Below are 18308 nucleotides of genomic sequence, written 5' to 3' on the forward strand. Positions count from 1 at the left end.
GCAGCTTTTTGCTATTTTGGAGAGCAGGGAGGAAGAGGAAGGGCTGCTAACAAAGACCGAAACTAGAAAAATGACGACGATGACAAAAAACCTTCTCCCATTTAGGGAACCAAATGCATTTGTTTCCTGATATGACCAGGATAGCTCAAACAAGAGACACAGGAGAGGCACAGGTTCAAGTTGCTCAGTGGCAGGTCCTCAGGTCCCAGGACACGTGTGGGTTTGTTTCAGCTGGAAAGGACCAGAGGCCCCAGCAGCCCCCTGAGTCCCTGACCTGCCCAGGGCCGGGAGGTGCCCTTGCACAAACACCTCTCTCCTTTGCCTGGCTCCCTCCATCCTCTTCCCCAGCCACTGCCCAGGAGCAGCTGCCCTGCTGTGCACCCCAGAACCAGCTGGGAGCCAAGGAGGTGGTAGCCAACGGTACCGCATTTTGGGGGGATTTTGGGGCTCACAGTAGTGCTGGGGAATGAAGAGGGGGAATCACGGCCTTCCCTACAGCCATGCCTGCTCTTGCCCATCCTGCTGCTGGCTCCTCTGGAGCTGGAGGCGCAGCAAGCCCACTTCCCCCTGGAGAGCTCTGCTCCCCTCTGCCCCTTCCTGAGCCCTCCCCAGCTCCTCATTCACAGACTGTGAAATTGTTCTTCTTGAGACAAACAGACAGCCCGTGCCCCAGGGAGCCTGTGGTCAAGACGAGGAGATGCCATGTTATTTGGTTTCTTCTCTATTTTCATTTTGGCTTTTACGCTTGCAGATGGGCTCCAGCCACAAAGTCTGGAGGCAGAACCAGCTCCCAGCAACTCCTGGCTTGGGTGGAGGCTGAGCCCAGGCTGCTGATTTAGTCCCTCTCTATTTCTGGTGCTGGGTTTATACATAATTTGATTCTATATAGTTATGGGTAGAACTAAGTAGAGCGTGAGAATTTCAGCATGGGAGGTGAAGGGATGCTTTATGAATGAAACATTTGTTAGTGCAAGGTTTCAGCAAGAGGAAGGGACACAAACTGGCAGGAAGAGCACAGTGTGGGGGGATGGAGGGGTCCAGCAAGGGGTTCAATCCACAGAAGGCTCCACCCAGACCCACCCACGCTTTGGCTGCAGTTTCCCTGCTCAGAGAGCAGCTCTGGGAATTGGGGTTGAATCCCATCTGCATCTCAGTGGCAGCTCAGGAGAAGCCAAGGCACGCTCAGGAGCTGAGGATGGAGCTGCAACTCCAGAATGTGCTGTATCCAACTTCCCTGCTCCTGTCATGGCTGATGGTGGGTTTCCAACCCCTCAGGGCTGTGGAGCAGGCTCAGACGGAAATGTCATTTGCTGCAGTCAGGGGCAAAACTCCCATTGATGGAAAAGGACAATAACTGCAGGGGTTTGGCCTCCATCTTCAGGAGAGATCTGTGGTAGCTCTGACCTGCCTCAGCACTTCATCAATCCTGTTTTGTACTTGACGTGGATCGTAGCCTGGAGAGATGTTATCTGACCATGACTCTGCTCCTCACATCTTCTGCTGCTACTCCTCCTCCTCCTTTAGATCTGTCTGATGGGAGAAATTATGTTGTTTTCTGGAGCTTTTACCAAACTGCAAGGGGTTTTCCAAAACATCTGGAACAGCTCATGGAGCTGGAGTGGAGTGTAACGCTGAGGGTGGAAATAGGGTCATGGAAACAGAGGCACCCTGTTAGATTAATGCTTGGGAGCGACACTTGGGACGGGCTGAGTTGAACCCCTCACCCCTCTCACAAAGGAAACCAGCTGGCAGAGAACAGTGAGATGTCCCCACACCACCACGTGTCCCTGGGTCCTGCTGCCCAGGGCTGTGCCTGGAGGAGAACCCAGCAGTGCCCACCTCAGCACTGGGAGGTGGCCCCGTGCTCTGAAGGGCACTGTGGGTGTTTTGGTGTCCCAGACCCAAACCCTGCTCCTATATCCAGGCTGTGGGAGGAGCTCCAGAAAGAAGCCAGTACTTTGCACAGGGCAATGAGGCCCCTTGGGTTATTTGGAGGCTGCCAGCTCGGCATCCATCACTGCTGATGGAAATACTGAGATGGCTTTGAACACAAAGCAACATGTAGTTAATTAAAAGAGGGGTGTAACTGATGCCAATCCCAGAAAACGATTAAAATAGACCTCTGCTAGCATCTTCATTTCTACAGGGCTAGGATTTGGACTGATAAGGAGGATCCTGTCAGTGCCACAGCCTTGGTTGTGTGGTTTGACTTGGCATCAGGCCGTGGTACAAATAGAGCTGGAGTGGAGTCTGCTGCTCAGATGGATTGATAAATCCTGACAATGCAAAGCCATCCCAGCTCACCTGATGGGAGGACAAAGGGGGCTGGGAGGTGCAGCTGCCCTGGGGAAGTGTGTGGGGTTCACAGTGGGGTTGCAAAGTGATTGAGCCTCCCCAGTTTTACCTGTTCAGTGAAAAAATAAAACCCTTCAGGTAACATTTTTAGACTGCTGCTAAAAAATAAGCCAGATCACTCGGCTTGGTGGGAGCCAGAATTGCCTTTTTTAGCACAACCACAAGGAGATCCTAGGGAAAGGGAAGGTGTGATTTATTGGATGGGACAACCTCTTTCTTGGAAAAGAAAATATGTGAAAGCCATGGCAGAACCATGACATTTGGCCTTATTTTAGTGGGACAACATCTAAAAACGTTTCTGTGATCCCCCAGGGGTAATCCAGGCTCCCAGGGCCAGCCCCCAAGTTTGTGATTTCAAGGACCTGCAGTAACTCTGACTGTGTCCCATCAGCTGTGAGGGCAACCACTGTCCTTGGCTGTGGTGGGGTGAGGATGGAGGGTGTCTTTCCTGTGGCTGTGACAAAGGGGTGAGAGCAGGGAGGGCCATGTTCCCAACTCTGATGTCCCCTTGCCAAGAGGAGGGTGGCACATTGGGAGTGTCCAGGAAAAGTGCCCCAGAATTGATTCAGAGCCTGGAAATGTTGCTTATGCAGATAGGGTGGAGAAGCTCATCTTATTTTTGTTTTTTGGTTTTTTTAAAATTTATTTTAGCACTATATATTGAAAAGTTTTGGCTGATGGATGATGGAATCCCTAATTATCAGGACTGAGAGAGGAGAGGATTTCCTGGACCAACAGGAAAAAGAGGATAAGATCAAATGAATGACTACAAAAGGGTATAACTTTGGGCTGGAATGGACACTAAGGTCATCTGAAAAATTTAAATGGAGACTGGAACACGCCATCCCCCTGCACTGACTGCCATGGAATCTTTAACTTCTGCAGAGAATATTTGGGAGTTCAGGGTGAGGGATTCTTGCATGCTGTGGCTGTGCCTCCACCTGCCAGCCCACAACAGGCTGGCGGGTTTTAAACCCAGATTTAAACACTGATAGCCTCAGGCTTTCCTCTCCAGGCAAGAAAACAAGCTGTGAAAAAAGTAAACATGTCACTGAGGTATTTTCCTTTCAGATGGGTTGATCTTTTGGAGCTCAGAGAAAGGACACAAGGAAGCTGCTGTCAGACATGAGGAAAGCAGCCTTGACTTCACAAATATTTGAATAATATTTGCTGAACTTCATGTGTTATTCCAAAAGAAGAAAAAAAAAAAAGGGGGGGGGGGGGGGAAGAGAAAAGGTGTCACTGGGCTCTGCCAGATGTGATTCCCTCAGGTAACCCCCTGCTCACCCCAGCTCAGCAGCTGCTGTCACCACTCTTGTCCCAGCACGCCTGGATGGAATCCTTGCGGGATCCAAAGCTCCAAAAGGGGTGGTGAGCCATGGGACACCATGCCTGGCACAGCACCACGAGACCCTGTCCCACCTCCATCACACCCCACAGGCACACATGGACTGCTGCCACAGGGATGGGCACTGTCCCTTGCCTGCCGCACAGACGGGACATTGTTTTTGTAGGACCTCCCTCAAGTGCCTTTGCTGTTGAGCTCCCTCTGCGGTTTCCTGCATTTGAACCCCTTATCACAGCCCTGCCGCCAGAGTATGTGCTCAGGAGAGTGAGTTTTATGGGTTGATAAGGTTTTATTGCAGCCAGACTCAGTGATGGATGTCTGGAATAAAGAGGTGGGGAGCCTGAGGAGACGGGGTCTAGGCAGCTCCAATTTCCACTACACTCAGTAGCCTGGACACGGGTTTAAAGTAAAAGCCAGGCAGTTTTGGGTCCAGCTCAGGCATACCTGGGAAGGTCCTTGTCAGGAGAGCTCCAGGGCAATTGCTGTTTGTACCAAGGAATTGGGTTTCATTGAAATATTTATTTCCATTCCCTGGCAAGAGGAAGCAGCCACAGGGATGTGGTGTCAGCAGTACCCTGTCCACACCTCGGCCCTATAACACACCTCAGGAACCCCTCAGAACCCCAAAACAGTGAGGGCTCCCCACTGGGTATAGAGTGATTTGCACCCTCTTCTGCCTCAGTTTCCCTCTCCACTCCACACAGCTCCATCACAGCCTTCCCTCCAACGTGGGCCAAGTCCTTCTCTTGGCAGCAGTTTGCATTTGACTTTTTCTCTTCCTTAGCATCAGATTAGAAATAAATTAAACTGGCCAGTAATGACTTTGCCAGGTGCTGACTCCTTCTGCACTTCAGCTCTGAGTGTGCCTTTGTGTGTACAAGCGATGAACAATGATTAAAGAGGCTTTATTAGTCCCATGACTAAGCCATTAAAGCAAAAACCTGTGTCCTTCCTGCCAGTGACCAGCACGGGGGGAGCAGCTCTCTCTGAGTGCTCTGCCCCTGCTCTCGTGCAGAGGACAGTGCTGTGGCCACATTAGAGGGTTTTCTGATCTCTTCTACCCAAATGAACTCACAGGGAACATAATGTCAGACATGAAGATGGTTGTGTGTGGTCTCTTCAAGCTGTTTGTGGTCCCCTGTGTCTGCTCCCAGCAGGAGTTGCTGTTCCCTGGGTGCTGCAGGGGAGTGGGGGCTCTCACCATTCACTTCTCTTCCATGAGCTGGTGGTTTAACCTGCCCCTGCTCATGGGGAGGGTGGTCCACCCGAGGACACAGGGTGATGTGGAGGCTGCAGTTCTTGGGAAAGGATTTATTTGCAATGACTTGAACCTAAATCTGCCCCTAAATCCATGCTGTGACCTGACCTCCAGCAGAGAAGCCCCCACAGCTCTGCCAGGGTGTCTTCCTGATTTACCCTTCAGTCTAACAGAAGAATTACCTTCTCATAAACTTCAGCTTGCTCTTGCCCAACCAAACACACCAGAACCTTTCCAGAACGTCTTTTCCTTCTGAAATGGCAGATAGCAGGACATTCCCCTGGTTGCAGGCTGAACTGCAGGGCATAAACAAACACCTTCAGGACAGATATTGTCAGACACTGGCTGTGCCTGTGCTGTTGGCATCCCCTGGTCACAGGGATGTGTGACTGTCCTGGACTCACCACCATGGAAATGAATTAGGGACTTCTGTGACCTGGGATGTGCTGTGAGAGCAGCAGGTCACAAAAACAAAGCAGCCCAAAGTTACTTCTGCTGTCTCTGCAAGAAGGGACCAATTATTTCAAGTATTCTGGGCCAACAGATACAAACTGTGGCCAGACATAGAGCCTGTCCTGTGGATGTAAATCTGTCAGGAGTCCAAGTGATGGGGAAAGGGCTGATTTTTACATTTTGGTTGAGATCTCTTCCCAGCATAGGGCTTTAAGTTGGTGGCTCATCCCAGCCCCACCACATCTCGGCAGAGCAAATGCTCTGCACTTCTGCCACACTGCAGCCAGCCAGGGGATGCTGCAGAGGAAATTTCTGGAAGCAACTCGAGTATTGCAGTAAAGAGAGAATACAAAATAAGATATTTTCTTTCCTCCCCCACACCTCCACTCCCGGGGCATCCCTTCAGAAGCTGCATTAATGTTGGAGGAGGCACAAGGCAAACATTGGGAGTGGGCTGCCCTTTTCCCTGGACCTGCCACCTCTGAATCACACTGGGCTCACAGCACTTCCTGCAAATGGCCCCCTGGGCCAGCCAGCCCATCTCCTGCAGAACCCAGCACTGCCATCCCTGCTCACATACAAAGGAGGTTGCATCATAACTGCTTTTTAAACTCTGAGGCTTTTGAAGTCAAAGCCAAAGTTTGTTTTTACGCCTGATTCGAGCCAAGTCCCTTGTTCCAATGTTTACAAGAGTCTCTTTGGTTAGCAGGAGCTCACCTCACCTTTATAACAGTTAGGTTATCTCAGCAATGTTTGTCCAGACTGGCAAGAATCTGGGCTCTTGAAGAACTGAAAATCAAAGGAATCTGGACTCTAGAAGGACCAAAACTCAACGTCATGAAAGATACCGAAAAACAGCTCTGCTGGAAGACTTCCAGCTCTCTCTTCAGCTGTGGCTGAGATTATCAGGATTCCCTGGAGGGGAAGAGACATATTTTCAGGATAGACATCCTTTGGAGGAAACGGGGAGAGCCTCAAAAACAGGGTCTTGAAGGTCACAGGGTAGGGATGGAGTCAGCTGCACCATCAGTCACCCCACATCCATGCTGCAGGAAAAAGATGCTCAGACTGGATGGCAGGGACTCACTCCCAAGGTTCCCAGGAGCAGGGGGTTAAAGCAGGGAGCAACTGTTCCTCCACTCCTGGGCTCATCTCAGACCTGTATAACAGTGACAGCTCTGCCCATGGCACACTCCCAGCATCCCTGGGATCGTGTGTTCTCTGCTGAATATTTGCAGGGCAGCAGTTTACAGACACCATCCTGGATGCTGTTCACAGCATCCCCAAAATCCACCAGCCAGGCTGTCTTCATCATGGAATACACATCCTGAAGGGCTGAGGCTGAGCTGGCAGCAGAGGGAACCACCACCCCCAGCAGGAGAGCCGGGAATGGGCTGAGTAACCTCAACCCAAATACCTCACCCCGGGCATGGAGCGAAGGGGGCGTTCCGGGGAAATCTGGGCCGGCGGATGAAAAGCCGAGTGGTTAATGCAGCGTCTTCTCCGAGCCGACTTTCCAGTCGCGGCTTGCACGGGCTTCCTTGCGGACATCTGGCAGATGGGCCAGGAGAGGAATGTAATGAGTTGTGCAGATGGGAGGTGCCGCGCTCAGGTTGCAGCCGTGGGGCAGGGAGTCAGTGTTTTGTTTATAAACACAAGGCAGGATGACTAAGATAAGAAGGTAATGGTAATTAAATTAAATTAAGGCTCTGGAAGTCGTTAGATGAGCCTGAAAACATCAGCAGTCACTCGAATTCCTAGTTCTGCAAAACAGGAGCTCGCTGTGACGGAGCATCAGAGGGTGACGGGGTAGCAGGGGGCTCTTCCATCAGCTCAGTGGGGTAAAGAGGGACACAGTTACATCCAAACAGGAGAGCCAGGTAAAAATGAAACACCAGAGCATCAGGGGGGGAAGGGAAAGTCCACAAAGGTTCTTCCCCTTCTCCTGGGGAAAGCATTCCCGAAGCACGGAAGGGGCGCTGAGGCGCTGTGGGATAAAAGGACAAGGTTCCCACCGGGATTTTGGTACAGATGGTGCAAAGAGGAGAGTTCTGCAGAAGTCAGTTGGGTTGTAAATGCTCCATTGACATCCAGAGCATCTCTGCAGATGGTTTGAGCCTCTTAGTGGGAAGTGGGAAGTAATCAGATGAGTGGGGAGAGCAGATTAGGAAAGGTAGCCCTGATCCAAACTGTCTGGGAGGCATTTCTCGGCTGAGGGCATGGCAAAGCCTGTCACCCACTGACTGGGGGTAGGACAAGTTTGGAGAAAAGTGAGTTAGGAAGTGTGACAGCTGAGGTGCAGGTTTTGGATGGCTTCATGTAGCCAGCATGGAAGGCTGCAGCGGTACTTGGGTCAACTAAGAGAAAATGATGCTCAGAGCTGAACAAACCCACCCAGGACTGGGGGCTTGTGGCTTCTCTTCCCAGGGCTGCTGGTTTGCTGAGAGATCCTGTGCCTGTTTATTTTTCTTTCCTGCTTGCAGTGGCCCTGATACACCTCCAAGCCTTGAATGCTTTCCCTGCTGCCCACATGGGGTAAATTGGTCCTGGGAGCTTTTGTATCTCTTTGGGAAGAGGGAACGGGCTGGGAAGATCCGGATGCTGCAAGGCAGGCAGGATGGGGGGCTGGGGCAGCTCAGAAGGATGTTTCATCAGCATCCGTGACCCAGAGACTTGGGTCTGCTGCTGTCCCAGCTTGGGAACCTGGCCCCAGAGTACACGATGTAGAGACATGTGCTTTTTAGCTCAGGAGGTCTTTCAGCCTGCTCTCCTGGTACCAGCCCTTTGCAAAGGGCTGTTGGGAAGCATGGAGGAAATACCAACAGCCCTTGCAGCATTAATCACGGCCAGGATGGTGAATGCAAATAAAAACGTGCTTGGCTGGATCCTTGGAGAGGGGGAGAGACCTTTTCCCACCAAGTGTTTGCAGGGTGGTGGCTGATCAAATCTGGGCTGAGGGAAAGGTTCTCTCTCATGCAGGTGTCAAGGGGAGAGCAGGTAACTTACTGGCGGCTTCATGTTTTTAATTAGTGAAGTAAGGATCCATGGCAGCCCTCAGAGCGCCCTGCTGACACCCTCGAGCCAGAGTTTATCACACTGTAATCCCAGCCCAAGAGCCTGGGAAAGCATGGCTCACATCCCTGGCTGGGCACCAGGAGCCGCAGGAAGGCGACAGCTTGGTGTGATGCTGATGGAGGGTCCCCTCGAGTGAAGAGGCTGGAGCAGCTGGAAGGATGCACAAGAGCTGTCAGGGATGAGGCCGCTCCTGCAGCCCCTCCAGTGTGGGCAGGGACAGGGGGCGGGCACCCCCACAGCGGATTCAGTGCTTAGTGCTGACAAATCCTCTCCTCTTCGCCCTACAAAAGGCCTTTTCCCTTCCCCGGGGCCGCTGGAAGGGTCGGGAGCTCGGGGCCAGCACACCGACAGCCCGGGGCTGGGTTTGGCTCCTGGCACAGGCGGGCCATGCCTCAGGGCCGCTCGGCCCGGGGCTGGGTTTGGCTCCCGGCACAGGCCATGCCTCAGGGCCGCTCGGCCCGGGGCTGGGTTTGGCCGCTGGCACAGGCGGGCCATGCCTCAGGGCCGCTCGGCCCGGGGCTGGGTTTGGCTCCCGGCACAGGCCATGCCTCAGGGCCGCTCGGCCCGGGGCTGGGTTTGGCTCCCGGCACAGGCCATGCCTCAGGGCCGCTCGGCCCGGGGCTGGGTTTGGCTCCCGGCACAGGCCATGCCTCAGGGCCGCTCGGCCCGGGGCTGGGTTTGGCTCCCGGCACAGGCCATGCCTCAGGGCCGCTCGGCCCGGGGCTGGGTTTGGCTCCTGGCACAGGCGGGCCATGCCTCAGGGCCGCTCGGCCCGGGGCTGGGTTTGGCTCCCGGCACCGGCCCGGTGCAGTGGGAGCTCAGCACTCCCTGAGGAGCAGGAGGCACGGATCCCTGGCTCCAGGGCTGGCTCCGGGGTTTGGCCAGCCCGCCCTGCTCGGTGGGACGCCCCGAAGGAGGTCTCAGCCTCACGGCTCTGTCCTGCGGTGCTCCCAGGCCAGGCCGGGCTCCCCGGGGAAAAAGCTGATTTTCCAGCCACCGTCTGGGGCTTTGGGGGGAGCATGTGCCAGCTTTCGTCGTGCTGATCTCCCCAATTAGCCTCCCATCTCCTTTTCTGCTCTTCAAAGCTCTAAGCGCCATTAATCTGTTTGGGGGATTAATGCCAGCCTGGGCTGGGGAGGACGCTCCCGGCCCTCTCACACACTCCGCCCTGCACACTAATAGTTTTTGCTGCCCCGTCACAGCTGTTAAGGCTACAAAAGCCCCGGGTAATGTGATCCCCCAGGGCCCTTGTCCACAGAGGCACAGGCAGCCTGGACCCTTTTGAAGGCAGGAATGTGGCTGAGCATGACCAAGTCTGTCCCAGCGATGGCCTTGTGCTCGCCTTCCCGACCATCCAAGCAGGAGTCAACTATGCATGGAGAATTGGATCAGCCCGTGGGACAGCCAGCCCAGTGCCCCCCTTCTACCCTCCCAGCTCCCATCACCACAGAGTGCCTCAAGCTTCGGGGTGAGTGGCCCGAGACCCAGCAGAGTGTGCTGCGGGCACTGATGGACACAGAAGAGTTTGAACCAAATTCAGGACAATAAGCTTGGCATAGATTCCAGGCCATTCCCCATGATTGTTTTCTCAGGAGGCAGTGAGCTGATCACAAGCTGCAGGAGAGGTGTGACATAGCAACTGGCATGTGCCATGGAGAATGGACCAGGTTGCTTGGGGAAGCAAAATGCATCCCTGTGCATCACTTACCAGGACCCAGGGACTTCTCCAGGCCCTTAAAACAGATGAGCAATGGCCTCACAAGATACAGGAGGGTACTGGTTGCTCTGAGGGCTGTGGGGACCTTGCTCCAGGTCTGAATGTCCTTTTCCCTTTACCCCATGGCAAGGGTCAGAGAAGAGTGCTTGCTCCAAGTGCCCTCCCTGGTACCCAGGGCTGGGGTGCTGTGCCCCACAAGGGAGGAGCCCAGCTGCTGTTTAAAGCACTGGCTGCTGGAGACACTCCAGTCTGGATTTCAAAGCAGCTGCCGGCTCTTTCCTTGCATCTGAGGTGGCTCAGTGGGATTGGGCAGCTTTGTAATTTGAAACAATGGGGTTAGGGGCGGACTGTGCTGCTGGCGGCCCCAGCCATACAAGGAAAGAGGATCCCACTGTGTGCACAGCCCCACATTCCCCATCCTCCCCTTGGCCCAGCAGACCCAGCATCATCCAGAGGCCCCCAAAGCTCCTGATGGCAGAGGCCAGAGGACACAGAGATGGACATCAGGCACAGCTGGGTCCCGTCCCTCCTCGTGCTGTTACACGTTGGGTTTGGGTTTCTCTCCCTCTTGTTTTCTACACAGTGTTGAAATCCTACGCCAGCGTGGGAGATGCTCAGGGGAATTTGCAATGGCAGATGGTGGGGAAAAGAGAAAAGGACAGAGCACACTGCCTGTGGGCATGGGAACACAACACCCCGGGAGGGAGTGTGGAGTGAACAGCCAAAGGTGGCCAGCCTGCAGCGAAAGCTTTTAATGCACAGGGCTTTCCTGCCTTCCCTACCCACACACCTGCAGGCCAGGAACAATCCCTTTTTCCTTTCTTTTTCTTGCTTTTGCTCTCTTCTCCCTCTAAAACAAAGATGTTTCTCCAGATGCACTGGTCCCCATCCAACAGATCCCTTTGTCTTGTCGCTTTGAATTATATTTTCTTTGTCTGCATTCGCCATCCTCCCAGGCTGAGCCCTGGATGTCTCATTAGGAGGGAGATTCTGGTCAGCAGTGCCAAAACTCCTCGCAATGCTGACACAGAGGGATCCTTATGGGAGGGAAGATGCTAAAAGCTAAATCCCAGCCAAGGGAAGACTGCAGAATGAAGTCAGAGTGAAGAGATGCCCGAAGGGAATCTGGAAACTTTGGGATGATTTTAGGATTATAAAAGGGATGAAGAAAAATTAGAGGAGCAGAGCCAAAGACTTCTCACCCCAAGCATATAATTTCCCATGCCAAATGTGGCCCAGTCCCCTGGCTCTGTGGGACCACGTGAGGCTCCTGTAGATGTCCCCAGGGAGGGGCACAAGGGCTGCTCTGGCACAGGCCACATGCAGCCCTGGGTGATGACAGCTCCTGCTGTCCCCTGCTCCAGGGCAGAGCCCTGAGTCAACATCCCTGGGTGGGATGCCCTGAGCTGCCAGGCAGACGGGTCTCTGGCTGTGTGGTGACTTTACTGCAGACCTCAAAGGGCGTTTGGGTGCTCAAACCCAGACTCATTCCTTCCAACTGGCTCGATCTGGACTAGAAAAAGAAATGAGCTCTCCCTTTAGGCCTGCCCTCACTTAACATTGCAAGAGGAAATTTTCTGCAGAGCTCCAGGGATTGCAGGACATTTTTGATGTGAGGGAGATATGGAAAGCAAACCTGACCTTTTCAACCAGAGAAAGGCTGTTTCCCCACAAGTCTGTGTCACAAAAAATGTTGGGTTTTGTTTTCCTCCCAAGGCTGCACTGAAAACAAACATCCAAACCTCAAACTCTGCTACAAAGCACAATTGTGTCTCAAAACCAGCTCTTACCCATTTCAATCCAGCCCTGACTCCCTGTGCTGCTCCTGCCCTTCTGCAGGCTCAGGGAGAGTGGTGGGATCAGCCTGGGAAGTTATTTTGTTCCCACCAAACACCTTGGCTAGCATGGAGTCCTTTTATTGCCGGGATGTCATTCACACTGTGCTTGTTTAACACACATACCAGCTGCCTCTTCTCATGCTGCTGGTCTGAGAACGAGGGCTGGGCCCTCCCCAAGTTCACAGGAAGATGGGCTTATCTGGGGACGTGGGATGTAAATCCCCTCAAACACTGCATATATTTGCATCTGCATCTGGTTTTATCTCCTCTCTCACACTGCAAGATTCCCCCGCCCTGCCACATTGGGGAAATGCAATGTATTCCTCACAGGTTGAGTTTGGGATCCATTTTCTGCTGTTGGTGACTGGTTTGCTTTTCACTGATTTTTAGGGTCCTATAAGGACCAAACAAGGACTTGTTTCCATCAAACATCATGACTGCTGCTCAGCCACCACGTGGTCCCCAAACCAGCGTCATCTGGAGTGGCACCACCTCCTCAGGCAGCCACAGTGTGGCACATGCATGGAGCAAGCCGTTCCTCAGCCACTGTGACTGTTTTCCCACTTTAGGACATAACAGAAGATCCTTTCAACAACATTTCCTTTGAAAAATAATCCATCTAGCTCTGTTTTTGGAAAGTGCTCCATGCTCTGCACAGGAAGAAGTTAATTACTGTCCGGGGGGTGAGGGCGTGTGTTCTCAAATGTTTTAAATGTTTAATTTTCTTGAAAGAAAAACCATCTCTGATCTCTGTTGGATCCTCTCCCTGTTTATACAGAGGGTTTCTATTAGCAGGGCCAACAGTACATCCCTGACTGCCACGTCCGTGTCCTTTTCTTCTTCCCTCAAAACAGGAACCCCTCCCAAGGGGGTGTGTCCCACCTCCCCGTGCAGCTCTCTCCAGGGAGCAGGGAGGGGACGAGCCCTCCTGGCACTGTCTGCTCCAAGGACTGCTCCATCCAGACCCTGAGCTGTGGTGAAATGTCCTCTAACTGATGCAACTTTTCCTGTCCTGCCCATTTTCCAGGAAGATGTGGAAAGGGTGAGGTAGGTGACCCCCCTCACAGCCCCCTCAAGCAAGGAGGATCAAAATGTCACTGACACTTTGCTCGTGGGTTCAACCCAACCTCTGCTCACGCCAGAGCTGGGGATGAGCCATGGTGATGAGGCATCCACAGCTACTTCAGGTGAGGTTTTCAGGCAGAGGCTGTCCCACAGACATCCCTGGCTCCCCATCATGGAACAGTGTTTACGGTAGGGACATCAGGAGCTTTGCTTAGTCCCCACCTCCTCTAATGGCATTTGGGGTGTCTCCTGCATTCCCTTTGCACCATGGATGGGCACAGGCTCCCAGGCCCACCCAGCTGATCCCAGTTGTTGGTCCCCAGCTTGTTGAGGTCCTTGGTGGGGTGTTGAGCATGGCAGGTGTGGAGGCCCTGGGAAGATGGGCTCTGTAGTTGGACAGCCCTGAATGCCTGGCCATGCACTGCCTGCCAGGACACCCAGAGCTGGCCATTCCCGTGGAGAACTGATTTCCTTTTGTTATTGCTGCTTATCTCAGCCCTGCTGGTGTTGCCTCCAGTGCATTGTCAGGGGTGCTAATTTAATGCTGATAAGAGGATTACAAGAATGGCCATCAGTGTGGTAATACCTGTTTGATTTTTAATTTATTACAATAAGGAAGAGGTGACTAAGAGGAAGGGCTGGGGACAGCGGTCAGGGTGACCTAAGTGTGTGTGTTGTGACATTTACAGTCTGTGCTGGAGACCAAGGTGGGCAAACCTTGTGGAGCCTCTGGATTTCAGAAGTTGTTCCTTGAAGGGCTCAGGGCTGGGGCTGTCACCTTCTGGAAAGATCCACCACATGAACCATTGTGTGGTGGATGATGTTCTCAGGATCTGATCCACTTCCATAACCTCTAGACTAGTGTTAAATGAGTGAGGTCCCATGGGAGAGCAGATCCACAGGGTTTGCTCTTTGTCCATGTGTGTGGATGTGGAGGGCATTAGTTGTGGGGCTGCTGAGAAATGGAGAAGGACTTTGGCACCTGATTGTGGGGCTGGAGCAAGGGGGTATTGGACAAGTTTGGGTGAACAAGTGGGACCCTGAAGGCTTTGCACCTGAGTTTCATGACTCCATCTCCTGGATGGAGCCTTAATTTTCAGCTGTCAACTCCCTGTGGAACCCCTCTCCCAGAACAACCGGTGTCTCACATCCGTGGCTTGTGTGCTCAAAAGCATCCTGCAGCAACCAAAGCCCACAGCACCCCTTCTGCAGCAGGCTGGGTGCACAGTGCAGCTCTGTGAGCTGAGGAACAGGCTCAAATTCCTACTTGCAGCTGCCCTTCAATAATGTAATCCATATTTTGGGCTCCAAACATCCGCCTGTGTTCAGGATAAGCCAGGCTCAGTTTGCACCAAGCAAACCAGGCTGGTGCACAGACTGCATCTCTGTCCCGTCACAAGTGTGTGTGGATGATGAAGAAAGCAGCAGTGCTGGGGGAAGAAATGGGAGATGGAGAGGAGGAAGAGGAGGCAGGACAGAGGGCCATGCTGGGAAGGCTGTGGGGGCTGTGTGTGCATCCGACCAAGCCCACGTGCTGCCCTTCGCACTGAGAACTGCTGTGGCCAGAGGAAGGGGCTGCCTGGGGAGCACTCAGCCTCGCCTCTGCAGGGTCAGGGCTCCTCACAGCTTTATTTTGGCTGCGGGGGCGGCAGCGATGCTTTGCGGCGAGCTGTTGGGTGGCTGGCGGTGCTGGAGGAGCACCAGAATGACTTTATTTTGGAAATATGTCCCTGTGGAGCACTCAGTGTCCCTTGGCTATCCCAGCCCAGAGCCGCTGGGACCTGCTCTGCTCACAATTGTACTCGCCCCGTCTCTTATCGCTCTGCTGGGAAAAGAGCCGGCGGGAAGGGGAGCCAAGCCTGTGCGCTCCCTTTGGCACGCCTGAGCCAAAGGCTGGTTCCTTTCTTCCTCTCTTCATCCTTTCTTTCATACTTCTTTCTTCCCCAGGCACGTTTTTCAGGTTGATAGCGCGGCAGAGAGGACGAAAACGTGGCTGGGCTCTGGCCAGGATTGTGGAGGGGAAACGGTGCAGTGGTGCTTGGCAGCACCGCGCCTGCTGTCGGGCCAGCCGGGTGCCAGGCAGGAAAGGGCGTCCCCAGCCCTGCGTGGAGCCAGACGAGGAGAGGAAAGGGATGGGGACAGAAAGGGCAGAGTGGCACCCGGGGAGGGGTCACACCAGGTGGGAGAGTGCCCAGCTCCCCCCCGGGCAGGTTGTGCCCTTCAACCTCACCACGGGCTGGAGAGCGGGGCTGGGGGGACAACAGGCTGGCCTGTTGAATCTGGCCCAGAATAAACAACCTTCTGCTGCTGGCCCGTTTTCCAGGCGGACCGGGAAATGGTGGAGCCTTTTTCCTCTGGCCCTGTTCCAATAGGGAGTTGTAGCTGCATTAACCCACTCTGGCTGGATGGGAGTGGGGAGCTTGTCCCAGGATTGGCACTGGCTCGCCAGGGATGGGATGGGGCTTCTTCTATTTCACTTGTGCTTTGGCACTGTCACCACATTTCCTGCTCTTACCATGCTGACCTTGGGTCTCCTTGGATGCTGTTGAATAGGAACCCTCTGCCTCGAGTCCTGCTGCTCTCTGGAGATGCTGGTGACCTGCTGGAAGAAAGAATGGAGCCCAAGATGGATCTGGATGTTCTCACTCAGCTTCCCACACAATGGGGGTGAGGTGGTATTGCAAACCATGGGGTGGAAGGACAGCAAAGAGCAACCCACACTTCCATGAGGGACATATCTTTAAGAAAGACACACAAAGAACCACCAAGTCCATCACCTAATAGAATTATTTTTGCCAAAACCAAGGATTTCCCTTCCCTAGAGTAGTACATGGCAGGCCTGTGAAGTCCCTGTGTGTTTGTACTCCAGAGCAGGGCTGAGCTTAGCACGGACACGTGAGTGAATTGGCTGCAGACCCCCAGAAGTCAGCCATAGGATGCCTCCCCACGGGAGGACCAACTTAGTGTAAATATTTAATAGCTCCAGTAAATATTTAACTTCTCTGACATGAGTGAGGATGGAAAAAACAGACCCTGGCGGGCAACCTCACAAAGCCCCTGGGTGAGAGGCTTCAGAGCACTCTTCCCAACCCTGAGCCCATTGTATGGGCTTCTAGGCAGGACCTGGCTTTCATTAGATGTGTGTGCAGAGGCTAAGACAGGAGGCTGTGATCTGGAATCAGACCATTATAAAAATAGCGTGCCCTTTGCATGAGTCAAGAAACACCCGCTCCCAATTAACCAGGAACGTCATCCATCTGAGGCTCGGGGCGGCACTTCAGCTGGCTCTTGCTCGGCATTGTGATCATCTCTTTGGGCATTTCCAGCCTGAGAGAGCGTTTCTGGGAGGATGAGCTTTTGAAGGGATGGGCACAAGTTGTGCAGAAGAGGAAATTCTGCCTTTCTTTGCTCTTGAGGCTGCTCAATGCAATCAACGATCGCACAGGAGTTTTTGTCCTCTCCAGCTATGGATGGCACACGTTGACTGTGGCCAATGCAAAATGCCACCTGTCTACTGAGGGATCAGGAATGCCCGGAGCAATTGCTCTGGACCCATCCAAGCCAGCCCTCTCCTTTAACACTCTGAACTTCAAAATTTGGTGTTCATCATCATTTCCTCTCTTTTTAGTTGAAACACCACTGGCTGAGGGGATGTCCCACATGTGCAAGATGCTAGAAAGCCCTTGTCCTGTGTATCCAGCTGCCTCAGTACAGTGGTCTGGGATTTCAGAACTGGCAAGTGGTCACAGAGCTCTGTCACAGCCTGTTTTATTTTGAAGAGCCAGTTTTGCACAGTGAGACCTAGAAACGCTGCCATCTGGTCGGATGTTTCTGCGCTAATATTAGTGCAGCTAAATATTTGCATGTGGGCCTCTTTTAGCACTGGGTCTCCCAGAGGAATATGGGCCACGTTTCTGGGGTTTTTAATAGAAAGCAAGAGAGGCCATGAAGTCAAAGGAAGAAAAGGTGTCAGAAAACACCAGGTCAGTGGAATGGGGCAACGGGGGCACTCCAGCATCGAGAACAGTCTGCCAAGGCTCTGTGTGACCAGTTCCAAGTGATGCTAAGGGTCTGGTGTGGTGCCACGTGGTTCTGGGCTTAGGTGAAGCTCTGCCTTGTGTAAGGGAGGAAGCCTGACAGGTCAGCAAAGCTAAAACCACTCAGACTCATCCTTCCTGAGACACATCGCCCGATACTGGTTCTCTGAACTGTGGTTTCCTGATGCAGCTGTTTGATAAATATTTATCTCTGCTCTATTGCAAAGCAATTAGGACGGCCTCAGAAGTGGGTTTACTCAAGAGGCACCACAAAAATAAGACAATTTGTGTAATGAATGTATCTATTTATTTTCCATTCATAAGGGCTCTCCTGAAAGCTCCTGCGGAAACAGGCATTTCCCAAAGCTTTGTGTGTCTGCATGGTGCTGCACAAAGGTTAAAATTCACACCTCTGTTGTCGCTCACCTCACACTGGTTTTACCCCAGTGTCCACAGACTGAAGCTGCCAGCTTGCACCAGTGTAAAGGAGAGCTGGACAGGCTTTAATGAGGCCACTGGCTGCAATCCGGGAGGCTCCAGTGTCCACATATGCATCTCCCTGTGGAGCCTGTTGGGTAGCACTGTAGGTGAACACCCACTAACAATTAGGCTGTAAGAGTTTGGTGTTTGCTGCAGAAAAAAAGTGTGTTGCTGTCCCAGGAACAGGTCTGGGGATTTTATATGAGGTTCTTCATTGTGGGGAGAACAGTGGAGGGAGGTAGTCTCCAAATCAAGCTGTGAGCTCATGAGAGAGATGGGTTTTAATTTCCTACTTTAAGCTCTTTCTAATATTTCTACTTTTAACTTTGCGCAGGACAGAGAAGGTGCTGGGGCCGTTCCCAGCCTGCAAACCCCTATGGTGCAGGGTGGATGCAGGCAGGTTACACTGACTGCTATGGGGTCAGGTAAGGGGTCAAGCCCCAATTTCCTGCTCGTACCTACCAGAGCCTGATCTCATTCCAGTCCTAAGCCACTGCCCCGGGGCTGCACCAGGACATTCCTCAAGCCCTGCTGTCAAACACCCATCACACCCATTCCTGAGGATCAGCTGTATTGTCCCATCCCTGGAGGAGATGTGGAGAGACCAAGGGGTTTGCACATCCTTTGTGGAGGAATCAAGGGTGCTGGTGGCAGAAAAAGGAGCTGGTTTATGGACTTGTAG

This window comes from Sylvia atricapilla, chromosome 15 (genome assembly GCF_009819655.1).
Source record: "Sylvia atricapilla isolate bSylAtr1 chromosome 15, bSylAtr1.pri, whole genome shotgun sequence".
Taxonomy (NCBI): domain Eukaryota; kingdom Metazoa; phylum Chordata; class Aves; order Passeriformes; family Sylviidae; genus Sylvia; species Sylvia atricapilla.